Source organism: Apodemus sylvaticus, chromosome 9, assembly GCF_947179515.1.
Source record: "Apodemus sylvaticus chromosome 9, mApoSyl1.1, whole genome shotgun sequence".
Taxonomy (NCBI): domain Eukaryota; kingdom Metazoa; phylum Chordata; class Mammalia; order Rodentia; family Muridae; genus Apodemus; species Apodemus sylvaticus.
Window position 1 is genome coordinate 32571793 of NC_067480.1, and position 24680 is coordinate 32596472.

At 40.3% G+C, this 24680-nt stretch overlaps 1 protein-coding gene and 1 long non-coding RNA gene across 4 annotated transcripts in view; one reads left to right on the forward strand and one right to left on the reverse strand.

Moving 5' to 3' along the window:
• Dock10 (dedicator of cytokinesis 10) overlaps positions 1-24680 on the forward strand; it is a 263483-nt gene that overhangs the window by 16468 nt on the left and 222335 nt on the right. The window lies entirely within an intron of this gene.
• Positions 17802-22083, reverse strand: LOC127692427 (uncharacterized). The gene is made up of 3 exons (XR_007979462.1): positions 21988-22083; positions 18362-18441; positions 17802-17882 (listed from the first exon to the last, which is right to left on the reverse strand). It is a non-coding gene; the product is annotated as an uncharacterized LOC127692427 (long non-coding RNA).

Below are 24680 nucleotides of genomic sequence, written 5' to 3' on the forward strand. Positions count from 1 at the left end.
TTGACGTTTCCCTGTTTAAAGGATAAAGGACCTCTGTACATGTTATCTTGCTCTTTTGCACAATTTTTGTTTTTTTTTTTTTTTTTTTTGGATTTGGTTTTTTCGAGACAGGGTTTCTCTGTGTAAGTGGCTGTCCTGGAACTCAGTCTGTAGACCAGGCTGGCCTCGAACTCAGAAATCTGCCTGCCTCTGCCTCCCAGAGTGCTGGGATTACAGGCGTGCGCCACCACTGCCCGGCAGTTTTTTTGCACAATTTTGTCTTGGATGATTTGCATTGGACATCAAGTGTGCCAAAGTGAATGTTTAGAAACCATTTTTGCTATAGTAATGTTGCTTCATAATTATATGATCCATTTCATTCCTACTCAATATTTTAACACAAAAGGCTAGGGCAAGTTTTTCCAGCTTTGCATAGTTAAATGAAAATGGACTTTTCTACTAGATAAAAAGTATAGCAGTCACATTCTAGTTACCTATATAACGGTTTCAATAGCTCTCTCTCTCTCTCTCTCTCTCTCTCTCTCTGTCTGTCTGTCTGTCTGTCTGTCTAGGCCTGGTTTATTTCTTTTAATTGATTAAGTTACTTATTTACTTTACAGTTTCCCCTCCCCCCTCCCAGTCTCCCCCTCTCACTTCACCACCCCTCCTCCCTTTCTCCTCACATGGGTATCAACAAGCCATCAGCGAGGCATCACCCAGCAACTGAGGGAAACTGATGCAGAGACCCACAGCCAGACATTAGGTGGAGCTTAAAGAATCCTGTCCTCTGAGTTCCTCTGTTAAATTAATTTAGCAGGGGTCCTCTGTTAAATTACCACTATAATCTTGAGGAAATACTAACATGACTTCAAAATACAACTCAAGGATTGAAGGAGCCATAGGTGTCAAAGACACCTCAAGAAAACCTACGAAATCAACTAACCTGGGTCCACTGTGGCTCTTAGAGATGGTACTGCCCTCCAGAAAGCATGAATGGGGCGGACCTAGGCCCTCTGTATATATGTAACAGTTGTATGGCTGGGTCTTCATCAGGGACTCCTAAAGTGGGGGCGGGGGCTATCTCTGACTGCATTGCCTGCCTTTGGATCCCTTTCGGCTGCCTTGTCTAGCCTCAATAGAAGGAAATGTGCCTAATCTTACTACAACTTGTATGTTTAAAATACTAGAAGTTATTTTGTAAAAGCAAATGCATTGATTTTATTTGAGTTGTATTTTGAAGTCATGTGAGTATTTCCTCAAGATTATGGTGGTAATTCAACAGAGAACCCTTCCATCACCAGCTTTTTGGACTTCAATCCTCACCTCAAACCAATCCATATTATCAGTGCTCATGACAAAGGAGTCTGTATAACATCCTTATAATAAGAGTAACAGCAGGAAACACAAGCAGGTGTCTTCATTTAAGAAATTTTCAAGTATTCCAATTTTTTCCCCTAAAACTAGGGACAAAGGGATATTTGGACTACGCAGTTTTTCTGGCTCCAAGTCATTTCTTGTACAAATGCTGCTTTATTTAAATCAAACTGAATTGCTCATTGAATCCTAGTTAAGTAGTATAGAACTCCAAGCCTGCAAAGCAGATTGAAATTTCAAAGCTTGAGAATTTTCTCAGAAAGAGATTCTGGTGGCAGAACTCAGGAGGCTTTTTTAAAGTTCTTTGTGACTTTAAGATTTGATTAAGGATCAAAATCTATGTCTAGGAAGATTGGTGGTTGGAGATGAGGTTCATGTAGAAGACTCATTTTACTACCCCAGGGATGCTATGGATAAGAAGTATGACTTGGGGAGGGTTTAAAGCCCCATTGTACAGGTTCTAGGTAGCAAAACGAAAAGGTCCAGGAAGAGGTTAAAGACTCCTATATCAAATTTGAACAGGCAGTTCCAATGTGATCAAGGAAGAGGAACAGCACAAAGTTGTTCTGTGACTTGCCCAAGATGGACTGTTTTAAAGACATCTACAGTCAAAGTTCCAAACCTCACAGTTTAGGAACTCTCTTGTAAAATACTGTGCTATGTGGGTGCACACCTCTGCATGTGGGCATGAGCATTAGAGTGCTATAAATTTAAAGTCATAATGGGAAAATGTATAATTAGGAAAAGTATGATCTACTATGACTAAGTATAAAACCTAATTTGATTTGGAAAAACAGCAAGGCTGGGAGGGTAGCTCAATGATTAATTAGTTACTTAGTCTGTCTCACAACCCTGAACATTATCATCAAGTTCACCCTAAGGTCAAAAAGGTCAAGCACTTTCTCCACAAAGCTCATAAGTATTAGCTTATTAGAATGGAAATATTCATAATTTTGTACTGTAAGCTATTTAATGTGTGAGTCCCATCTTTGTGTTATCTGATGAGCTTCAGACTGTCCCAGCATTGTGCTATGATATCTGCCTCTGGCTGGTAGGAATACTGAAGGGCTCAGGCACTGAAATCTGTATATCTCAGGAGAGAACTGGGGTGGGGAACTTTTACAAAGCTATATTAGTTGTTTTCCATAGTGTAAAAATTATGAGCCTTTCTATAGCCACCCTATCTCTGAAATAATGACACGGAGACCTGGTATATTTATTAAAAAGCCTCATGCACTATAGCTGGGCAGGGTTCTCATCTATTCTAACCCAGCCATCCTGGCCTGAGCTCCTTCCCAGAAACTTCTCAGCTACAAGGCATTACCTGTGATCTTAGTCTTGCTCTGGTTGTTTCTGCTCCATTCTTTCACTTGTCCCCTCCTGGCTACTCTCTCTTAGTCTGTCTCTGTCTCTCGGTATCTGTCTCTGTCTCTCTTTCTCTCTGTCTCTCTCTCTGTCTTTCTCTCTCTCTCTCTCTCTCTCTCTCTCTCTCTCCTCTTTCCACCTGGAACCCCTCTTCACTGGGATCAGAATTCCCGCCTCCTTTTCTGCCCAGCTATTGGCTGAACAGCTCTTGATTAACCAATCAGAGATGATGGAAAACAATTTTTTACACAACATACAGATGAGAGATGCTTAACAATACCAATGTCTGAACTGCAACCAGATCTCTGGGCACATAATCAGCATCTGAATACATACACAGTACACAAAAGTATTCCCCAACACTAGAGTGAGTAAAATGTCATGTCCTATGCAACCTGAAGAAGAGTTTCCTTTTGGCTTATGGTTCCAGTAGGGATAAAATTCCATCGTGGTGGATTGGCATTGATAGCAAGCAGCAGGGATGGAGGTAGGACCTGGCAGTTGGGAAGACCATATCTTCACCAGGGAGCACAAAGCAGAGATGATGAACTGGGAGTGGAGCAAAGCCATGAGCTCTCAAAGCCCCAGTGGTCTACTTTGTCCAGCAAGGTTGTATCACCTCCCCAAACAGCACCACCAACTGGGAATCAAGTGCTCAAATACTGAGCCTGAGGGGAACACTTCTCATTCAAATTACATACAAACACACAGAAACCACAAAGCCACAAACACACAGAAACCACAAAGCCATCTGGTTCTTTCTTCTACTTCTGACTCTATCAAGTTAGGTAACAAAAATGCAAATTCAGAAAATCTGAAAACCCTGAATTTTGGGGGATTCTTAGAGAGCCAAGGTACCAGCACCTTAGTGCAAGACTTCCAGGAAAACAGAACCGTCCCGAGCCCTGGAGGTGACACAGCTTTTGTACAATGTCCTACTCTCAATTTTTTTTTCTTGAAGTCTCATTCCCTTCTTGCTTGGCACATTTAAATAGGTAACAGCTTTAAAAAATAATATGACGTGTTTGTAGGAATAAGTAATTATTAATGGCCATCCTGAGGTAGGCAGTGCCACAGGATGGAGTGGCAGGGGGCATACATAGGTGCTTAGTAGGTGTAAGCAGCAAAGATTGATGAAATGATAGTTTTCCTGGCATTTCACCAACTACATGTTGCCTGCAACATTGTGTGATAGTTCTAGTTTTCCTCATTTCTAGTTTTCCTCTTGTCTTTGAAAAATACTCTCTAGTGGAATGCTCAGAAAACACAGGCCCAACTCACCATGTTGTTACATGGAGCTATGGTTTGGACAGTGGATATGTGCTTAATAAAGTACATACTACTGAAAAAAACAGTAGCTGTCACATAAAGCTAAAGTTCTACAACCCCTGATTTCATAAAATCCTTGTCTAGCTCTCCTTCAAAGAGTAGTTCCTAGAAGCAAATGTGTAATATCTTTAGAGATGTCCTGAGAACCAGGCTATATAAACAATACGCTGTGTCTTATATGCATATTGACACCTTTTAAAAGTTGCCTTTACATAAAAGCAGTGTGTGTGGGGGGGGGTGTGTGGTGTGCATGGTGTGCATGTATGTGCATGCATGTTCATATGTAACCCAAGATCTTTAGCAATACAAACCTTTTCTGTTCCTAAGTAATTGTTCTAATGTATGTCAGAAACTACATTTTCTGGAGGTGCAGCTTTTTCTAAATGGTATCGAACAATGTTTGCCTTATCTCATTTTGAGATGCTTAGGATATAGTTTAGAAAATTGCATCATCTTGTAAATTTCCCTCCAGTAATTTAAAATAGCTACCTCTCCTCAGAGAACACAAATCCCCCAGAGGACATCACAATAATCGGGGTAACTTTTGTTCTTCTAAGCAATGTTGTAAAGTACACATTTTTTATTTTTATAGATTAACCATAATGAGGTGGTCGTTCATTTTTGGCGGGAAGCAGACTCTGTTTCCCAGTTAGCGCGTTGTCTTTCTACTGCTTCACCAACATGTCCACCACATTTTATCTCCGTCTTCACAGTGACTCATCTGTTCTGCTTTGTGGGCTGTATTGACAACAGAGGAGCATTATTGCAGAGATCATTCCCAATAAAATGTCGAGTACATACAGGAAAAAGTGTTATGACTTACCTTTTAAAATGTTTTATATTTTAGTGCCTATTTTTAGACCATTCACTTATGAATCATTAATGGGAATGTTCCAGACTGGGGGGGGGGGATATAAGAGTATGCTGTTGGCAGTTCTTCAATTATGAAAGGCTATGGAGCTAAGTGTCCTTGGTATTTGAAAGACAGGTATGTGATGGGTCTGTATCTCTTCCCATGAGCTGGAGTCCTACGTCCTTAATTCTTGAGAAAACACATGGATCAAAAACATGCTTGAAATGTATACCCATGTCTCAAGGGGCTCAGCCCATTGGTTCAGCTTTGACAATTGGTCAAATAGCTGGTCAGAAAGCATGGGAACCAACCTAATTCATACTCTGATTTCAGCTGCTGATCCTTAGTTTAATAACCGTGAAATCACTACACCAATGCTTTTAAGACCAAGGACTGAAGTTTTGGTCAGGTTTTCACCCTCACATTGCAGCGGCTTCCAATGATGAAGGAATAAACATTCAGCTTCAGAACGTGGGTAGGATCTGGCATCAGGGAAATGAGACCAGGATGTTGTCAGAAAACAGTAGGCATGGGATAGATAAGGACCCAGTTGGATGTAGGGAGTTGGTGTTTGGGGGATGCAGATGCCAGAATGATGGAAGTGGGTACCAAGAAAAGGACCAGGCAGGGCCTTGGGCGGCTGCAGTGGAGCTGAGCTGAGGACTTGAATCTTAGCCAGGAAAAAAAAAATTAAACCGCACTCTCTTGAGCTTTGAAACTGCCAGTCCCCAAATTTACAGTTGTCTTCTTTCTCTTAACCATGAGGGTCTGTTTCAGATCTTGGGAACCCAGAGCCTATTTTCTTTGGGGCGTGTGGTAAGTCTCCATACAGGCTCAGGAAACAATCATGTCACCATGCTCAAAGTGGCAGCAGGAGCTCATTCACAGTCCCCCACGTCATAGCAGGGGTCCTGAAGCTGTCTAGGGATTCATGAGCAGATGCCGACCATCTTCCCTGGGTTCCAGCTCTGAGGCTCTTTTCCTTCTCCCATTGAACTCTCAAGGTCTTCTGAACAATCTGTTAAAAAGGGCTCAGAAGATGTGCAGCTGCTTTCAAAGATAGTGGCTGTTGGTGTCAGAGCTATAGGAAGATCTATATGACATCTCGAAAAGACCTAGAACTTCTCTACTTTCGAAGACAATGTGTTTCCCTTCTACAAGAACGACTCCTCTAGAGAGGAGCTGATGTCAAGAACAACCTGTACTCTGATTTAAGTCTTCTAGAAACGGTGGCTAACTCTACACTAACCCTAGATGAGCATTTCTCCATCCCAGCTGGCAAGAAAATAGTTGAACTATTGGGTCTGATGGTTAATGTGATATTCAGACTTGAACAGAGAAGAATAAATGCTTGCAAGACAAAAATTATAAAATGTTTCTGAATGCACAGTGCTCTTTTTAAAAAAAAAATACTCAAATATGTCATTTGCAAAGCACACTGGATGCCATGTCATTGTAATTTTGCTTAAAGCCTATTTTTTGCTATTGAAAAACTTGACAAGTAGTGGTCATTGCACATGTAAGGGCCAGCCATGCTGTCACGGTAAGTAGAGTAACTACTGTGGAGACCTAGGACTGGGAGCCAGAAGGCAGCCTCTGTTGTTTTGTTGGCAGAGTTAACAAAAAGCAGATGCAATTATAAATAAAATGATGGCCCAAACCAGGATTACCAGGAAAACTCAGTCAACACAAGGTTTTGTTTGATTGAATTCTGTAGATGATTTTATCAATGATTAACCTAACTTCATTAGGAGCGTCTAAAAGGAGAGCTGACTTCAGCACACTCAGCAAACCCAGCCTGGCATTTCCTCTTCACATATTTTTATTCCTTTTACCAGTAGCCATATTTCAGTGGCTGACTTTCATGTCCATCCATGATTATAGCAAAAAAAAAGAGATTAATAACAAGTTCAATTTAGAAAGAAAATTGACAAGCTGGAGAAGTAACCATGTTGAATAATTAAATTATCTTAAGTGTTTTGTGCAAATAGCATACAAATTCAACTCCCCTCTTCTCTCCCTCTTTCTGCCCCCCCAACCCCCAACTACCCAATGTCATCTTTATTTCTACTTCTATCTATAGAACATAAAGGTCTTTGTATGAATAGCAGATTTTTCCCAGGGGCTAAGAAATCTTCCAAATAGAGTTTGGACAGCTGATTCTATCCTAAACTAATTTTTGAAAAGTTGGAAATCCAAAACCGTGGAAAACATATGCAGAAGGCCCCAAGCAGAAGAGACTGACCCTCTCCTCTCTTGCCATTTCATAAAAATGGAATTACTGAATAACAGCTTAGATTAGGAAATTTCTTTTGAAGCTTTTTTTTTTCCTGGCTTAATTTCATCACCTCTTTGAGCTAGAGCTTGGTATTACTCCGCCCTGGCACTGTGCCCAAGTCACTGCAGGGCTAGGCACATCCTCTCCCACAAGGCAGGCCAGTTAGGGGAACAGGATCCACAGGCAGGCAACAGGTTCAGGGACAGCCACTGCTCTATTTGTCGGGAGAAGGTGGCCTTACTCTACAAATGAACTATATGTTGGCCATCTTCCAGCAACTTTAGGGAGAAAATGAGGAAAATTCTTTGTTTTGTTTTGTTTAGCTTTTAAAAAAGCCCTCTATTAACAATGTTGTACAATACAATAAACTCACCGGATCTTGGGTGATCATTAGATGTTCAGCCTTAGCCTGCATAGCACCAGCATACAAGAATTGAAACTTTTTATTCATGGGAAAGTCAATACAATAGAAATTGGTTTAGAGCCTTGCCTCTGATTTCTGGAATTTATCTGAAGATATTTAGGAGGAGCAAAAGAGGGCTAGGCATATAGCTTAGTCAGTAAAGTGTCTACCTCACAATCTTGAGGGTCTAGGTTCGATCCCCAGAACCTGCATTAAAAGCAATGGCATGGAATCATGTGTTTATCATCCCTGCACTCCAGGAGCAGGAGACAGGTAAACCCATGTGCTCACTGAACAGACAGTGGCGCTTACTTGAGAGCTCCCATCCAGGGAGATGCCGTGTCTCAAAAAGCAAAGCGAATGGCTCCTGAGGGATGACACCCAAGGTTGTCCTCTGCTCTTCACATGCATGTGCAACCACCTGTACACACATACACTCACACACACACATACACACATACATGCACACACATGCACTCATGCACTCTCACCTCTACACACACACACACACACACACACACATACACACCCTCACATGCACATGCCAAAAAGTAGATTTTTTTTTTTTAAAGTGTCTGTAAAAATGGTAGCAATAATGTACACAGACATTCTTAAATGAACCAAGTGGGTGTCATACGCATGAAAACTTTAAACTTGATATTAAGGAAGAAAATTCAAGTGAGACCAAACATTAAGAAAATACTAAATCCACACATGACAAAGCTAAGAGTAATCAAGATGCTAAATGTATGCAAAAGAAAGTTTATCGCTTTAGCTATGCTACACCTAGCAGGAGAAAGAACTTATTGAACTCCTAAATACCAGAAGCCCAAAACAAGAAGGTTCACGTGCAAGCTGTGGTGGGCATCCCAGAGTAAAGTGCAAAGCAACTTCTGTACACAATAAACTAAAGTTTAATAGCAAACGTCATAGTAAATGTAAGATTTAATCTCACCCATTACAAACTAAAGAATAGACAGCAATAATATTTTAATATATAACAAATTTTAATATTTAAAACATCTAATAGGAAAAATTCTTCCAATTAACTGAATTATTTTTTTAACCAACCAAACTTTTTGTAAACAAAGAAATGTCCAAAATTCTATCTCAAATTTTTCTTTAATTCCCAAAGATACTTAAGAGAAGGTTTTGGACTGCTCTGACATCTGCTATCCCTAGGAAATAAATGACATCATAAAAATTCCTATGGACAAAGAATAAGATGGTTTAAAGGGTACACTTAATATGGGGAATTTTTTTCCTTCAGCTGTCGACATTTTTCCCCTGCTGTTGAGCCTTTAAGCTGTATTTCATATTTGTTATTACAAATAACATTTTTTATTACGGCTGACCTCTGGGAAATTTTGATTTATTAAATTGTCGCTATTGTCTAAGTGGTAGTTTACTGTAGTCAACAGAAAAGAGAGTAAAGAGCCTAGACACCTATTTTGGAGGCTGGCAATTCTTGTCACCACTCGAGTATCACATAAAAGTAACAATAAATGTACTTTTGAGTAATCAAGGGATATTTGCAGTTAGCAAACTCTGATGATTCTCTTTGTCCAACAGGAAAATGGTTCTTTTCCTGTTGAGAGCTAAAAATTCTGCCGTTTGAGTAAAAAGACATAGAGTTTGATCTTAACAAGGTGATGAAGTGCATTGCACAGTGTTTGGGATGTGAGTTAACTCCAAGTGTTGGATCAGGACTGAGATTTCATTTAACCCTATCGTAGCTGGTCAGGAGAATACATATCTATGTTTTCTTACATGCCCAGGGCTTCCAGGTGATCCCCATTAACTACAGATCCTTAAACAGCTGTGACCTTTTCTCTGTAAAAATGGGGGCCAATGGGCTTTTTTATGAAGACTATTTTTAAAAGACAAGGGATGAGTTGCATTGTCTGCAGAGCACTGTTCCCCCAGGGCTCACATTATTATGGTAATTAGTTATAGGTATTGAATGAGATAAGGGAGCACCAAAATTGTCAGCTTGGGCATGTTCTCGAAACTCGGTTGACCTATCTGATATAAAATTAGAGTCCTAGCCGGGCGGTGGTGGCGCACGCCTGTAATCCTAGCACTCTGGGAGGCAGAGGCAGGCGGATCTCTGAGTTCGAGGCCAACCTGGTCTACAGAGTGAGTTCCAGGACAGCCAGGGCTACACAGAGAAACCCTGTCTCGAAAAAACCAAATCCAAAAAAACAAACAAAAAAAAAATTAAAATTAGAGTCCTCTTGGCATTCTGTTTTTTTAGATATGGAATATAAAACAGAGAAAATACATGTTACCTTATAAATACATTGAAGGATTAATGAATTGTCTTTAATTTGCAAATAAAGTGGATGCAGATGGAATTCAGTATGATATTATGACTGAAGTGGAAAGAACTTAGAAATGTCTTTTGGTTGCTGTATGTATTCTCCAGCACGAGTGCACAGGCATGCCTGCAAGTTTTCCAGACCTCCTTTTTAAACTAAAGCATTGTTTAGAATAATTCTTGCCTCCATTTGCAGTGAAGGAATCAAGTCTGATGGCTCTCCATCATGCTTTGGACCAGAGTAGTTATAAAACCCAGATGGAGAGTCTTTATCCATCGACTCTCAAGACAACCCATGGCAAAATCCTGGTGTCTGTATTCCAAGTTCCCTTCTGTATAACTGGAGGGAGTGGTTTCATCTTGCTTATAAACAGCAAGTCTGAATAAATGGAGTATTTGCTGAGAAATCTGGTAACAAGACATACTGATATTGGATTGTTATTGGTAGCAAATGATGTACCATGCGGCGTTACCAGGTCCTACTTGTACTTCCTGCTCAGTGGATTTAGCACTTGGTTGTTCTTCTGCCAGGCTGTGAATGTCTGCATAGAGTCTGTCCTGCTGCGGTGATTTTCTCTTTTGGGCACATCCTGTGAGTGGCTCATATTGTTTTCATTCAGTCTCTCTTTACTTTCCCACATCTGAAGATAGGGCCCAGGACTTCACCCACCCGTGTGAGGCAAGCTGTCTACTGCTGAAGCCTTGCCCCGGGCTTCTGGGAGCTTCTGCCCTGCAGCAGTTGCAGCTTTCTGCAACTTTCTTTCAGAATAATTTAGGCCCATAGCACCTTGAATACAGATAGGGTTTCCCCCATTTGTTGCCTGGTGTTCCAACTTCTAGCTCTGTTTTTGGCATGGCTGAGTTTCTTGACAAGATTATGAAAATGTGTTCTGTTTTAAAGGTTTTTTAAAAACCATCATTCAAACCTCCAATATGAACATTTTCTTGCAAAAGAAAACCACACAGGTCCTGCAGTCATAACTTCAGATAACTTCCAGTAAGTAATGGTTTCCGGTGAGCGTGGTGGTCACTGGAGGCCTTGACCTCAATATTTAACACCCTTTAGTAAGCTTGATTTTCGATTTTTTATTTCCTCTCTGGCAGATGAGAAAGTAGTCACTTTAAGGATATCTGGACTGATTACCCCTAGTGGGTTTGGTTGCATTCGTGGCTCTGATCTCTTTCTTCTCTGGAGCAAGGAAAAAAGTTAAGATGTCTCTTTTCCACTTTGTACATAGCCATAAGATTTTTTGACAAGTACATCAGTACCGTTGTATGCCTTCTTATTTCAACTAATGTTCATTGTTGTGAAGTCTTTGAGATTGTCAGTCACTAAGACCAGCTTGCTGGGATAAGACTCTGAGGGGGGCATCTCCCGAGACACAGACCATATCAGACTTCCTGCCACAGAGAACAGGGCCCTGCAGGGAGTCAGAGTATGTCTTCCTGGGCCTGTCTTCCAACACCTGAAACGTTTTCCATGCTGTCCCTTTATGGTAGTTGACTGATCCATTTTCCAGGCCTTGAATTTGGTTTTAGGAATGAAAGCGAGAGTATTGGGATATTGGAGCTGGTGTGTTTAATATGGGCTGAGCTCGAGCTGGGAAGAAAAAGCCTCCGGGGACTTCTGCTTGACTGTGAAAGCCCTGCTTTGGAGTATGCCTCACTCTTCTAATATACATCATTTACTTTTCTGGATTCACTTTTTCACACTTTAAGCAATATACTCAATTTGAATTCATTGTTTAAAAATGTTAATTTCCTGGGTCATGTAAACCATCTGACTTGAATGCTAAAATTTTCAACTTTAGAAAAAAATTGTGTCAGGCCATGTATAGTAGTGGCCAACAGCTTTGCCTGGGTATTTGATTTGTGAGTAGCACCTCTAGTTGGTTGGCGTAGAGATTTATATCCAGAGGAGACAATGTAAGGGGAAGATATGGGAAGGATATGTAAGCCTTATGCTTTGACTATACCATGTTCCCCACAGGCTCAGGCATTTGAATATTTGTTTATGATCTAATGGTGCTGTTCTGGGAGCTTGTGAAGCCTTTGGGTTATGGGTCCTATCTGGCAGAGCTAGACCACTGGAGACAGACATTGAGGGCTATAGGATTCTGTTTTCTGTTTCCTGGTCAGTCATTACCATGCCTCTGGTTCCCTCAATGATAGAGTGTATGTACTAAAGTTGTGATCTAAAAGAAACCCTGCCCCCTTAAGTAGCTTCAGTCAAACATTTGCCCACAGCACTTAGAAAAGTTAACTATTAATAAATGACATATTGAAATCCATTATTTTGAGTGCTAACAAAAAATTAAAACGATTTTGTTACCTTACCTTTGTTACCTTGATAGACTGATGGCATGATGCTCCCTACCTCTGCCATGCCAACTCCCATCAATATCGCCATTTCCTACATAGGAGAGTACCTTTCCATGCCAAGTGATTGGAGTTATGAAGTACTTTGGTCAGATAGAAATTAATACACACGCATACACACACAGAGGAGAGAAGGGGGGAGAGAGATGGAGGGAGGGAGAAAGAAGAGAAAGAGAGAGAGAGAGAGAGAGAGAGAGAGAGAGAGAGAGAGAGAGAGAGAGAGAGGAGAGATATAAGACTTACAAAAGTCATTGCCATAATTGGACAAACAGTTCTTCAGCTCCTCAGCAGTAACAGTGTGGCTTTCTGAAGTATTGGGTGATTTGTTACTAAGCAACAGCCAATTGATGCACCTGTTTAAGGAATCTAGCATCTCAGCTATACAGGAAGAGAGCCCTCCAGAGGCCCTTCTCTGAGTCTATGAAATCACACCAGCAGTAGTTTGAAGGAATTAATTATATCATTGAGTGTTATAGGATCCAAGCATTGTATTGGATCTGAATTTTTAAAAAGGTTAAAGGTCTTTTCCACAGTTTCAATTGATTGCTGTGGGAGAGTTCTCCACTCCTAAAGCAAACCTTAGTGTGTAGACTCATCTGTGTCCCCTTCATTTGTGTTATTCTGTATAGACCTGCTGCTGATCACCACAAAAGAAATAAGAGTTTCAGCAGACACTAGGAAAGAAGAAACAGGTTTTTACACAAAGGGTGGTTACAAAGACCATCTCTAATTTGCTCAAAGAAAGTAAGTGGATTGAATGGATATTTTATGCTCCTGTGTTTTGACTTCTCCAAGAAAGACATCCTCTACTTATTTTTACTGATGGGAGTTCAGTCAGACAGTTCTCAATAGCCACCTTCCTACGTAAGATTTTATAGAGCTTGATATCAGCTGTCAATATTTTGTTACAACGATTAGCGTCTTAGTTCTGATAGAATATTATTTATTATATAAAAATCAAATATGTCTCGTTAGTTCAAAACTTTCTATGGAGACAGAATTTTAACAACCCAGTCTAATTTGATCCCTTACTTGTGAGTTACCCAGATGTTTAGGCATTTCTCCCAAGAGGGCATCAAATCGCATCTCAGTGTTTCCTGTATTAGCTCTCGGGCCCCATGAACTCATATGAGATTGAAACTCTTTAGGTCACCAGCTTCGAATGATTATATAAATTTTTCACCACTAGACCCTTCACATAAACACAACGAGTGTAAATTCACTGGGAATATTTTGTGTGGGTGTCATGGCAAATGAGAGCTTGTGAGAGAACACAGTACTGTCCTGTTAGCATGGTCCCAGCTAGCTGTTCATTTGAGTTCTACCTTAAGTTTGAGGAGTACCTGTTAGACAGCAGACAGTGGGGTGTCCGATGGGATGGGGGGTGCAGTCATTGGACCTCTGCTTTCAGTTGCATCATCTCATTTACATGACCCACCTCTTACACTTCCGTCTGTAAAATAGATTCCTTAGGATTACAGAACTTTCTAGAAGTTTACCACAGTTTGCCATCTCTGTGATTGGCGATCTTCAGTGCATAATGAGAGTTCTCTACTCCTTAATAGAGGAAGTGGGATAAGAGTTCCAAACTGGAGATTTAATGGAAATTTAGGTAGTTACCCATGAAATTTTGATGATAATCTGGTACCTGTTGGGAGAAATGCTTGAATGAATGGGTTGACTTAAGGAAAAGGTTGAGTATGATTAATTTAAACTGGTTAAATTATGTTTTTTATAGAAACTTTTCAACTCAAATGAATATCTGAATTTTCTATCTCAGAAATAAATAATCACCCTAGCCAAAGTAAACACAAATTACTAAGTAAAATATTTAAAATATGCCACAGAAGTTTCTCAAATTTTGAGGGAAAAGAGTCAGCTGAGTATTGAAAAGGATAAATATTAACAAAGATGTTTTGTTTTCTTAAAGCACACATGTTCTTATAAACATGTTAGCCTACAACGTTGGTAGAATACTGGCTCAGAGGAAAAATTATTAACTGCTAAAGACACACAGCACCACACATGATGATGATAAGTGAACTATTCCATTCAGGGTAAAGCTTTTGTTTCTGGGACATTTTGGATGATATTAAGTTGGAAAAGATCTCATGAACTTCCAACAGTGGCTTTACATCTTCCCTTTTGAGGTATCTTGAACATATTATATCACCATAAATATGAAAATGGCTTTTTTTGTTTGCTTTTGCTTTTCTATTTTTGCCACACCATTACAAAAGTAGAATTTTTTAAAGAATGAATTTCATGTTACTGGCTATGACCACAGTATTTTCCAAATTTTCCATATAAAATATTATGTGTTTGAGTATTTGCTTCCGTGTTTATATGTGTACCACATGCCTTTAGTACCTATGGAAGCAGAGCCCTTGGAAGTAGAGTTAACAGATGGTTGTAAGTCAACATGTGGATGCCGAGAACCATACCAGGACCTCTACAGAGGTTCTTACACTCTGAGCCATCTCTCCAGCTCCAGTTACTTTAGCGTTCTGAACATAATTGTAGCAACGTCTTATATGGGCATATCTTTTCAAAGATGACCATACTTCTTTGCATGCCTCCTTTGCACATTTCTCAACGCCATTGCTTCTGTTTCAATGACTTGCTGTTTGCCCATACTTGCCTTACTCTGTCTTCTGGAACTACAGTATTCAAAGTATAATCAGTGACAAGAAAGCCTATTTGCTTCTTTATTTTAAAATACTTGTTTATTTATTTACTGGTTTGCATCATGGTGAGCTTGTGGAGGTCAGAGGACAGCTTGCCAGAGCTGGTTCTCACCTTCTGTCATATGAACCCTGGAGATCTATTCTAGGTCATCAGATTTAATGACTACTGCCTATTGAGCCATCTTGTCAACCCATTCTTTATTTAAAATACTGGTCTATGAATATAACTTAACTTTCTGTTCCTTACTTCATGCTAGATATTATTGATGCCTAAATATTTTTTATAAATACACTGATGAATACTATCTTTCCTTTATGTATTTGTGATTTTTTTCTTTATTAAATTAGCTAGCATCTCCTTTAAAGCCTTCACTGAAGAGTAAACTATTCTTACATATGAGAACATTAAGGATCTTGGTTACTTCAACCCACTAATTTTGCTACTAGCTTCATGTTATCATCAAAAGTGTTTGCATGCCCTAGCCTTGGGTTTTGTGTGTTTCTTTAAATTAATGACTCTAAGAGCACCCATGATGCATGCTGCTATAAACCACCCTCTAATGATGTCTATAGAAACAAGTTGAACATCTTATCAGATGCCTTCCTAAAATTCACACAGTCTTCCTATCCTAGACCAAGGAGAATTGAAACAAGATTATTGTGGCCAGATTTGGTCTCTTGGATCTCTGCTGGTCTTTGGTAACCTGTTTCCTTTCCCAGGAGTTTTCAAGCCATCTTGCTACAGCACCCTCTACAACAAAGTAGACTGTAAGGCAACAGATCAAATTATCTGCTCTCTCATACCTTTGATAAATTCTGTGATGTACTATACATCCCTAAGTCTCTCTGCTATCAATATGTCCTTAAAGTCCCTGCCTGCCATCTGTTTCACCCCACCAGGTTATCCCCTGGCTTTGACATCTGTGTCCCCAGGACTACAGATGTGCTGTTTGAAATGAGGATCTTGTTTTACCTCCTCTTGAATTTCACTTTACAACAGAGATTGCTAACTTGAGGAGATTCTGGAGACAGCAAGGCAACCTGTTCTAGGTGGAGTGTAAAATTATAATTTGTACTCTTAGAGGGTTTAGGGGATTATAGTCCTTAACCTACTCTACTGGAAGGTGAAGACATCTCTGTCTCATGGTGCAGTGTTTAAAAGTTGCTTTTTCTAACTGGGATATGAGGTCTCAGCTCTCAGTTCACTTCCAAATCTACTGTAATTTATCTAGTGATCTCCTTTCTAAAATTAGTTTCATGAGATGCTTTGATTGATCTGAGACTCTTTATATGTTTAACTTAATGCTAACCCTCCATTTTATTATTGCCCAGCATGAGTAAAGATGATTATACTTATGATTAGAGGAATAAAACAGGCCCGTTGGGGGGCCAAGTATAGAACAGTCTTATCCCTTAGTTGAGAAGCTAGGCCACACATGAACGAAATTGCTGATGTATAGAATCTAATGGCTCTTTTAATGCAAACAAAAATTGATTCTGGAGGCAGAAAGCTGGAGGACGACGCTCCCCTGAAACTCTGCCTCAGCACACATTCAGCATTCTTGCTTCCCTGTGAGGTAAACAGGTGCTTTGCAGACTGGGAAGCCAGCCTGTGGCTTTGTGATTGGAGCACAGGGGGAGGAAGGAATACCATCCGTTAGAACATGACCCTAGTTCCATAAATGAATGCTTAGCTGCACAGCTCTGGGAAATTACCTCAAACTCTCTGAACATGAATTTCCTTGAGCTGCTGTAGCAAATGACCACCCCAGATGGCTTATAATAACTGAAATTTGCCTTGTCATAAGCCAAAGTCAGAAAGGAAGTCAGTGAGTCTATGCTATCTCAGGGGAAAGTCTGTGATGCTTCACCTGATATGTAACAGGACCAGGTATTTTGGGAGCGGGACCATATGACTCTAGGCTCTGCCAACATCTTTAAAAGGCCTTCTTTGCTTCTTTCTCCTCATTCTCTGTCTCTTGCTCTGTGTGATCCAGCATGTTCTTACTTTCAGACCTATAGTTTCCCTCTAAATACCTGTGTTTTTGAAAAACAGGCCTCATTCTGTGTTCTAGAGATTGGAGGTGGCATATCTTGAGGGAGAGGGTACCACTCAGCCTACTACAGTAATAACAGTAAATTTATGTCGCAGATTAAATAAGGGAGTGGGAAGCATATCGGAAGCTTGAGAAATGTTATTCATCATTTTATGATTATTAAATATCCCTTAATTTTGCCATGATGACTCGTACTTTTGAGAGAACAGGCTGCATTCAACAGGAAGCTCTGCTGTGACTCACAGAGGAGCGTCTCTGAGACTCCATTTGGAATGTTTCAAACAAAAGAAAGATGATGCTCTTTCTCCTAGAGTTCAGAAATCCTTGATCTTATTTTGACAGCGTTTTTGGCTGTGATGTGATCATCATAATTTTGTGGTCCCTGCCACTGTCTTCATCACTGATCATCTTCATCATCGCCGTCATTGTTGTTAGCTGTTAGCTGTCCACTTGGTACAGACAACACTGATCTGGTCGTACCAATTCTGCAGTGAGTACTGAGAATCTAGGACAATCTAACTCTTCCTGCCCAGGAAGTACAATCTGTCACTCCTCTCCATTGGTATATGTGGATATAAATTACTAACTGCCTGAGTGTATGAAGGTCCTCCTGAGACACAGTGTAGCCATTGTTAATGTAACCAGTAACCTCTGAAACAATGTGTTTCAATATTCTTATCCCTTCAAGAGAACTGATCAATTGATCAAAGCCCTGCCAGGAAAATATTCATGATGTGTCTGTCAATAATGGACACTCAGAAGTAGAAGGAGGTTTATTTTATTTCTTAAACTCACTAAGAATGTTTGATGTTGCATGCTGTAGCTGCCTTTGTCAGCAGTGCAGTTAGGGACTGGGACCTGGAGAAAGGAAAACATGGGTAAATGGTATTGGAGATAGCATCACTTCCTTCTTACAGGACAGTAGTAGAACAAGAACCCTCGCCCTGCTGTCCTCTGCATGAACACCAGGGGGCGATGCTTATGTGGAAAATGCCAGCATATTTACCTTCTAAGTCTATTTGCTTCTGGTTTATATTGAGTATGACACCCTGTTCGTGGTAGCTATGACAATTGGAATGGAATGCAATATTATCTCTCTACAGCTCAGTGTTTAAAACTCTGAAGATAATACCAGTGCCCTTAAAAGTCTTCATCTGCCTGTTTACATGAAATAGCATTAGACCATTTTCAGTAGGCTAGCTCTCCAGTGAACACAAATGAACACAGTTGCTAGTGGTTAGCTTTTCTCTTTAGTAACAGCTTGAATGATCTGGGCCTTTCTCTGAGAGGACGGCACAGAGGCACTAGCTGGCACATCTCATACCCTTTATCCATACCTGATGATGACATGGACTTTCTTGAGACACTGTGAGCATGTGGAAATTCTCTTGGTCTTCTGACAAATGTGGCATTATTGCTTTCCATGAAACAAGAACAGAAAATGCTCAGAATGATACAGTCATATCTTCCCTTATTAGGGTGTTTTCCTTGAAGTTTTCCATAAAGTACTTTCATAATAATTATAATGATTCTGCAAGGATTGTTTTTGAACAAAGCATTTATTTCTAGATACCAGGAGAACCTTAACATTCAAGAATATTCCTTTGAGTTTTTAAATACTAGCAAAAGATGATTAGAAAGTGCATCAGTGAAACTGAAGTCAGTTTTCTGTGATGAGCAAAGCTGGTGTGTGTGTGTGTGTGTGTGTGTGTGTGTGTGTGTGTGTGTGTGTGTGTTTGAGAGAGAGAAAGAGAGAGGGGGGATGATTTCAATGTTGTTTTACAGCTAGCTGATAAGACATAGCCCTTGTGGCCTCAAAAGGCTCACTGTAAGTCTTCCTTAGAGACACTGTGTTTTTGCACAAAAGGAGTATAAAATTGAAAGTCACATTCTTTTTGCCTTGGCAATGCTCTTTGTTTCTATTTCAAGATCACCTGTGAGTCTAACACTAATTGCTTTAGTGCCATGTGACATCAGACAGGATGCAGTCTGAAGAATGATCCAAGGGGATACTGTGACACTGCGCACGATAATGCTTTTCAACCCATGCTGAGCTTGTCTGAGCATTTGCTATGCAGTATGATACAGTTTAGTGTCCACTGTTGGGGTCCATAAATGGGGTCTATAAAGTTATAACTCTCAGTTGGGAAGCTGGGAAAGGCTGCTTCTTTAGATTTAAGATTTTATTTATCATACGATACTCTAAAGAAGCCATCAAAATAAATGAGGATATATATGAATAGTGTTACCTCAGGAAAGAATAATTTTACACACACACACACACACACATACACATTGTTTTTACCAAAGTATACGAGGGCAAGGAAAGCTCTCTGTATCCTGGTGCATATTACACTATTCTCAGGACTTAGAATAGCATCAAACATCACCCTGTAAATACTAACTCAATGAGGAAAGAGACAGCAGGGAAGGAAAGCTGACACGCTAATGTCACAAAGCCAAGTGTCTTTCACTGTAGTAGTACTGTTAATGCCATCCTAGAGATGATCCTCACAGGAAGTTTAGTTCTGTGAGAATTCAAGAGCAATGCTTTGTAGGGGAAAATGCATCTAAGAACTTCCACTACCTTTGTCTATATAAAATAATTTACTAGGGCACCCCTTTGTTGATTCTGATGGTTAGTAGTAGATACTTTTGGGTTAAGAATAAATGGCAAAGGATGAAGGGAAATGTGGGATCTGTAGATGAAGTTTTCTGTTGTTTGCCAACAAAGGGGAGGCCAAAGAGTGTCACAGACATTTCAAGGTTAAAGATGTCATTTGTTTATTTGGTATGTGGGAGATGATTTTTTTTGTGTGTGTGTGCTACTTATTAGAAAGAGCTAGCAGAGGGGAGGGTGGTGATTGACAGAGTATGACCCTGGAAGACAAGCGTTTATAGAAATGGGGCTAAAGGAGCAAGAACTTCCCTCCCATCAGAAAGAAGAACGTGGGGCGGATCTATGTAAATATTTTAAGAGAGCATCAAGCATACAAATAACACCAGAGTGTTGAGCCAAGAAATCCCAGATGCTTCTGAGACATCTTGGTGATATGCCTTTGCTACTCGTTCATTTATTTTCATTCAGCTGCTAAGTGTTGACTCACACTCCAGTGACAGAGGCAAAATTTTAAAGAAACACATGAAAACCTTCTAAAGTGTAAACTTTTAACTGGGCATGGGAAGCAGGTTGCTGCTTGTCCCAGTCCTCTTCATTTTGTTCCTGGAAAGTAACAGCTACAAGGAAGAGGTGATGCTGAGAAGGGAAATATTTGAAAGATGGGGGCCTGTGTACAGGTCCCTGGGAATTCTGATAGTGCAGAGGAATTTTGCAGCTTTAGAAACAGACGTGAGAAAAAACACAGAGAGAAGGCAGCCAGAGACATGGTTCTCTGCTTGAAAGAATGTTTCCCTATCTCCGTGAGCACATTCCTACCTTCCTCTCCCTTTCCTTTTGGTTTCTTAACTGTATTTCAGCCACCCGTTTTTCCTCTCAGAGTCTCTATCCTCAAATTGAGCATCCTCTGGCTGTGGGCCCTATTATGCAGAAGCCAAAGTCTCAGTCTCTCTCTCTCTCTCTCTCTCTCTCTCTCTCTCTCTCTCTCTCTCTCTCTCTCTCTCTGTCTCTCTGTATCTTTTACCTTAGGGCTTAGAGTCTTTCACTGGACCTTTTGGCTAGGATTTCTGGCTAACAAGCCCCCAGGATATGCCTGTTTCTGTTCCCCAACACTGGGCACCTACTTCTGGAACTAGAGGGAGAGCTGCAGGAAACTGGTGAAAGAGTGCTTGAGTCTCGTAGACAGACAGACAGACAGGAGGAGCTTGACTGCTGACACTGGACATGAGCCAACAACCTCTTCCCTGGAAGCTTTCAAAAGGCATTACCAGGAAGGATTAATTGCCAAACCATGCTAACATAGAAGCCAGTAGAGAGAGGTACACTTGTTGTAGGTATATTTTAATGACCTTTCCCATCTTCAATTTATAACGGTTTATTTAGTTTATTCTAGACATGGTGGCACATGCTTTGAATGTCAGCCCCTAGGAAACAGAAGCATGTAGACCTCTGAGTTCAAGGATGAGGTGGTCTATCTACATAGTTATGTTTCAGACTACTTGTAGCTACATAGTGAGACCGTGACTAGAAGTAAACTACACACATTGAATGAACTTCACAGTGATGTAGCACATCATTACTGATATTGAGAGTTGTGCACTAATCCACGAATAGGAACAGTCAGCCACAGTATGCTCCTGAGTGTCTTTGCCATTTCTTTGTTGAACAGCAACCAGACCTTGGCTGAGATTCAATTAAGCTAATTGGCAAAGTGTGTTAGGATTGTATCTTGATCATATACATATTTCTAAAAAAAAAAAAAACTAAGCATATGTGCGCTACATGATTTGGGAAATGTCTTGTGTATCCTTGTTTAAGGGATTTTCAAGGTAGAAGCAATACTAGTCTGGTGCCCATATGTCCACTCCCTTTCCATTACCAAGAAGTTACAGAGAAAAGTTCCACTTGAACTGTGGCTTTGCCATCTGGCCACTTGGCGCCGTGTCTTTCTAACAGGAAGACAGAGACGGCGTAGGGAAGGGTGGTAGGAGACAGATAAATTCCATACTCAAATCTTAAGTTCCCTTTTTGAAAGATGAGCCTTCTTTCTGATTGTTCACTTCTGCACTTGAATAGAAAGCAGGATAATAACACTGCCTAAAGGGTAAACATCAACAGTGTGCATTCTTCTCTTCTGAAATGTTGGAAGCCAGAGGTTCTCCCCACCCACTACCGGACATTTCTGCTTTCCCATGACTGCTAGAGCCCTTGGCTACAGAGGGCACACTGGACTCATTGGCTGTGTAAAGGGAGACTATGGCTCTTGTCCAGTGAGCTCACAGATAATAAGATTCCATACCCTGGGTTTTCCCCATCCCAGGCATTAAGTTGAATTATCTCATTTACCTATCATCATTTAAGTAATACCCTCATCTTTGTTCTCCTACCACATCAGGCAAGAGTGAAGGCCTTGATGTCTCCTGGAAAACAGTACTGGCTTCACATGTCTGCAAAATAAATGATATTATTATTATTATTATTATTATTATTATTATTATAAAAAGAAGAAAAAGAGGAGGAGGATGAAGAAGGTGGTTAAGCTTTAGATTTTAAAAAAGGTAACCATTAACCATTAGCTTATGACTATCTCTAATCCCTGCCACCATCTTTGGTTAAAACTTGGCACGTGTTGTTTCCTTTTAACTGTTTTTATCTGAGGGTATGTTGGATGCCTGGGTCTGGCAAACAGCAAAACTCAGATGTGCTCAATTTTCCAGCCTCCTTCTCAGCTTCCTAACTGATTTGGGAGAACATTGGTCAGTGGCTTTGAAGACTGTCATCTTTATGTTTGAAGAGTAACGCCGTTATTATCGCAAACTAGATTTCACCTGGGCTGTTCAGGACATGGGTGGTAAATTCCTGCCATGACTCGAATGCAAAAGTGAGCCTGAGAAATAAAACAGATCAAGTGCTGAAAGGACATTGAGTCACTCACTTATCGAGTGTCTGCTGAGACTAGTTTTCCCGTAGCTAACTTTTGGAAATAGTTCAGTTTACTCAGTTCAATCCCTTAACTTTCAATTGTGAATCACAGAGGTACTCATCAAAGTAAAAATTCCTTAACATAGATGAATTCCAGATACCAGGGACATAGATTTCTTTGTTAAATCTTTTTATTTGTGTTGAGTTGGCTACCACTGTTGCTCCTCTTTGTGATGGATCTGTTCCTTTGTAGATAATTCATATTTTAAGTTAGCCTTACTCAGCCTTACACTTAGCCCATTTCACTGGTAAGTAGAGCAAGTTACACTTCTAGCTCTATCTCTCTTGACATTGTATCTTTTTATCTAAGATATTTATCTTATGTATGCGAGTACACTGTAGCTGTTTTCACACACACCAGAAGAAGACATCAGATCCCACTACAGATGGTTGTGAGCTATCATGTGGTAGCTAGGAATTGAAGTCCGGACCTCTGGAAGAGCAATCAATGCTCTTAACTGCTGAGCCATTGCTCCAGCCCTTGGCTTTGTATCTTATTGTCTTTATACTTTGACTTGGAAGATCATTACTCACTGGTACTCACTTTTGGTTACTTACTTAGGAGACTGTGGTAATAATAAACATAGTTGCATTAACCCCAGTGGAAAAAAGAGAGCTAAACATATTTGTGCCAGTGTTATACATTGTCTTTGTTACAACTCTACTGCATAGTTGAGGAAAACTGAAGTCACATTCCCGACAATATTCAGGAACCAAGACAATAATTTGAACCAAGATTCAAAGTCAGGTCCTTTTGACTTCAAAGTTCATATTTAATACTTTGAACCACTTTCTAGGTTCCACGCTGGAATAATGCAAATTGCTGTATCCCATCAGGAGCACAGCCCAAGTCGTCTGATGGTTGATTCTCAGTAGGCTAGCTTCATGACAGAACTCACCATAGTCCTTAGGAGCGAGGCCTGCTTGTCCTCAACGTACTTCCGTTCCTAACTGACTGTCCCATATTCATATTTGATCAGGACTCTAGTTGGAATTGTTTTATTTCTAACCAAAAGTTAATGCCAGTTCAGTTCAACAGATTTCTGCAGAGTCCCCTGTAACGTAGTAATGACAGTGTGAGAACCAACTCCCTAAACTGCTCCCATACACTTTGTCAAATTAAGTGTGCACCATCTCTTTCTAGAGCTGCAGGAATTGTGTCTGCTTCTTCTTGGGGCTTGGCTGTAATTAGAATAGATGAAGTTGCAAAATGAGAAACCTCAAGCTATTCAAGCATTGTTATAATACTTCAAATTTGTTTACTTGTAGGAAATGACTACATATGGTTCTGGAACTTGTGACCTGTTACCATGGCAACTACCTTCAAAACACAGGGGAGGCATATCTAAAATCCTTCTTCCCCCATCACCCAGGGAACACTGCGTTCGTAGACAAGAAAAGGCAGGTGGGGGGGGCGGGGAGGAGAACATTTGTGGAGGAGGTGTAGAGAAAACAGACAATAGCAGGAAATCTATGTCTTCATTTTTTCAATGATGATGAGATAGATAAACAGAATAAATACTCCGCTTCTGATACTGGGATGAGTCCTTGACATGTGTGTTGGGTCCTTGTAAGTATTCATGCTTTAATCGACAAGGAAGCAAGCTTTAAATCTTTGCTTAGACTGAGAAAGGCAGTAAATGACTCAATAGGAATGTAAATTTGGGCAGTCAACTTCCTGTTTTGTTTTGCCTAACTGCTACACCATTAAGAAGAAAAAAGATTTACTGTGTCCAATGCAACATGAGCAATGTGATACATGATATTAATGGAACATTTAAATTACCCATGCACTCAGCAGGAAGCTCACTTAGAGAGTATGAAGGGTTATTCCTTGATGCATCTAAATGTACCAACAAAAGGGTAATTGACTTTTGTTCCACGCCAATGCCAAGGGGAAGAAAATGAAGATAAAGTGGGGCTTGGCAACTGCACCTGTGTTCTTAAAACAATAGAAGCACATGCTTGCTCCCAATGTGGTTAATTGTACAACTCAGTCAGCATCCAGGAAAGTCGCCTGTAAGGAGGAGGCCACTATAATTAAGGGAAAAAGAAGA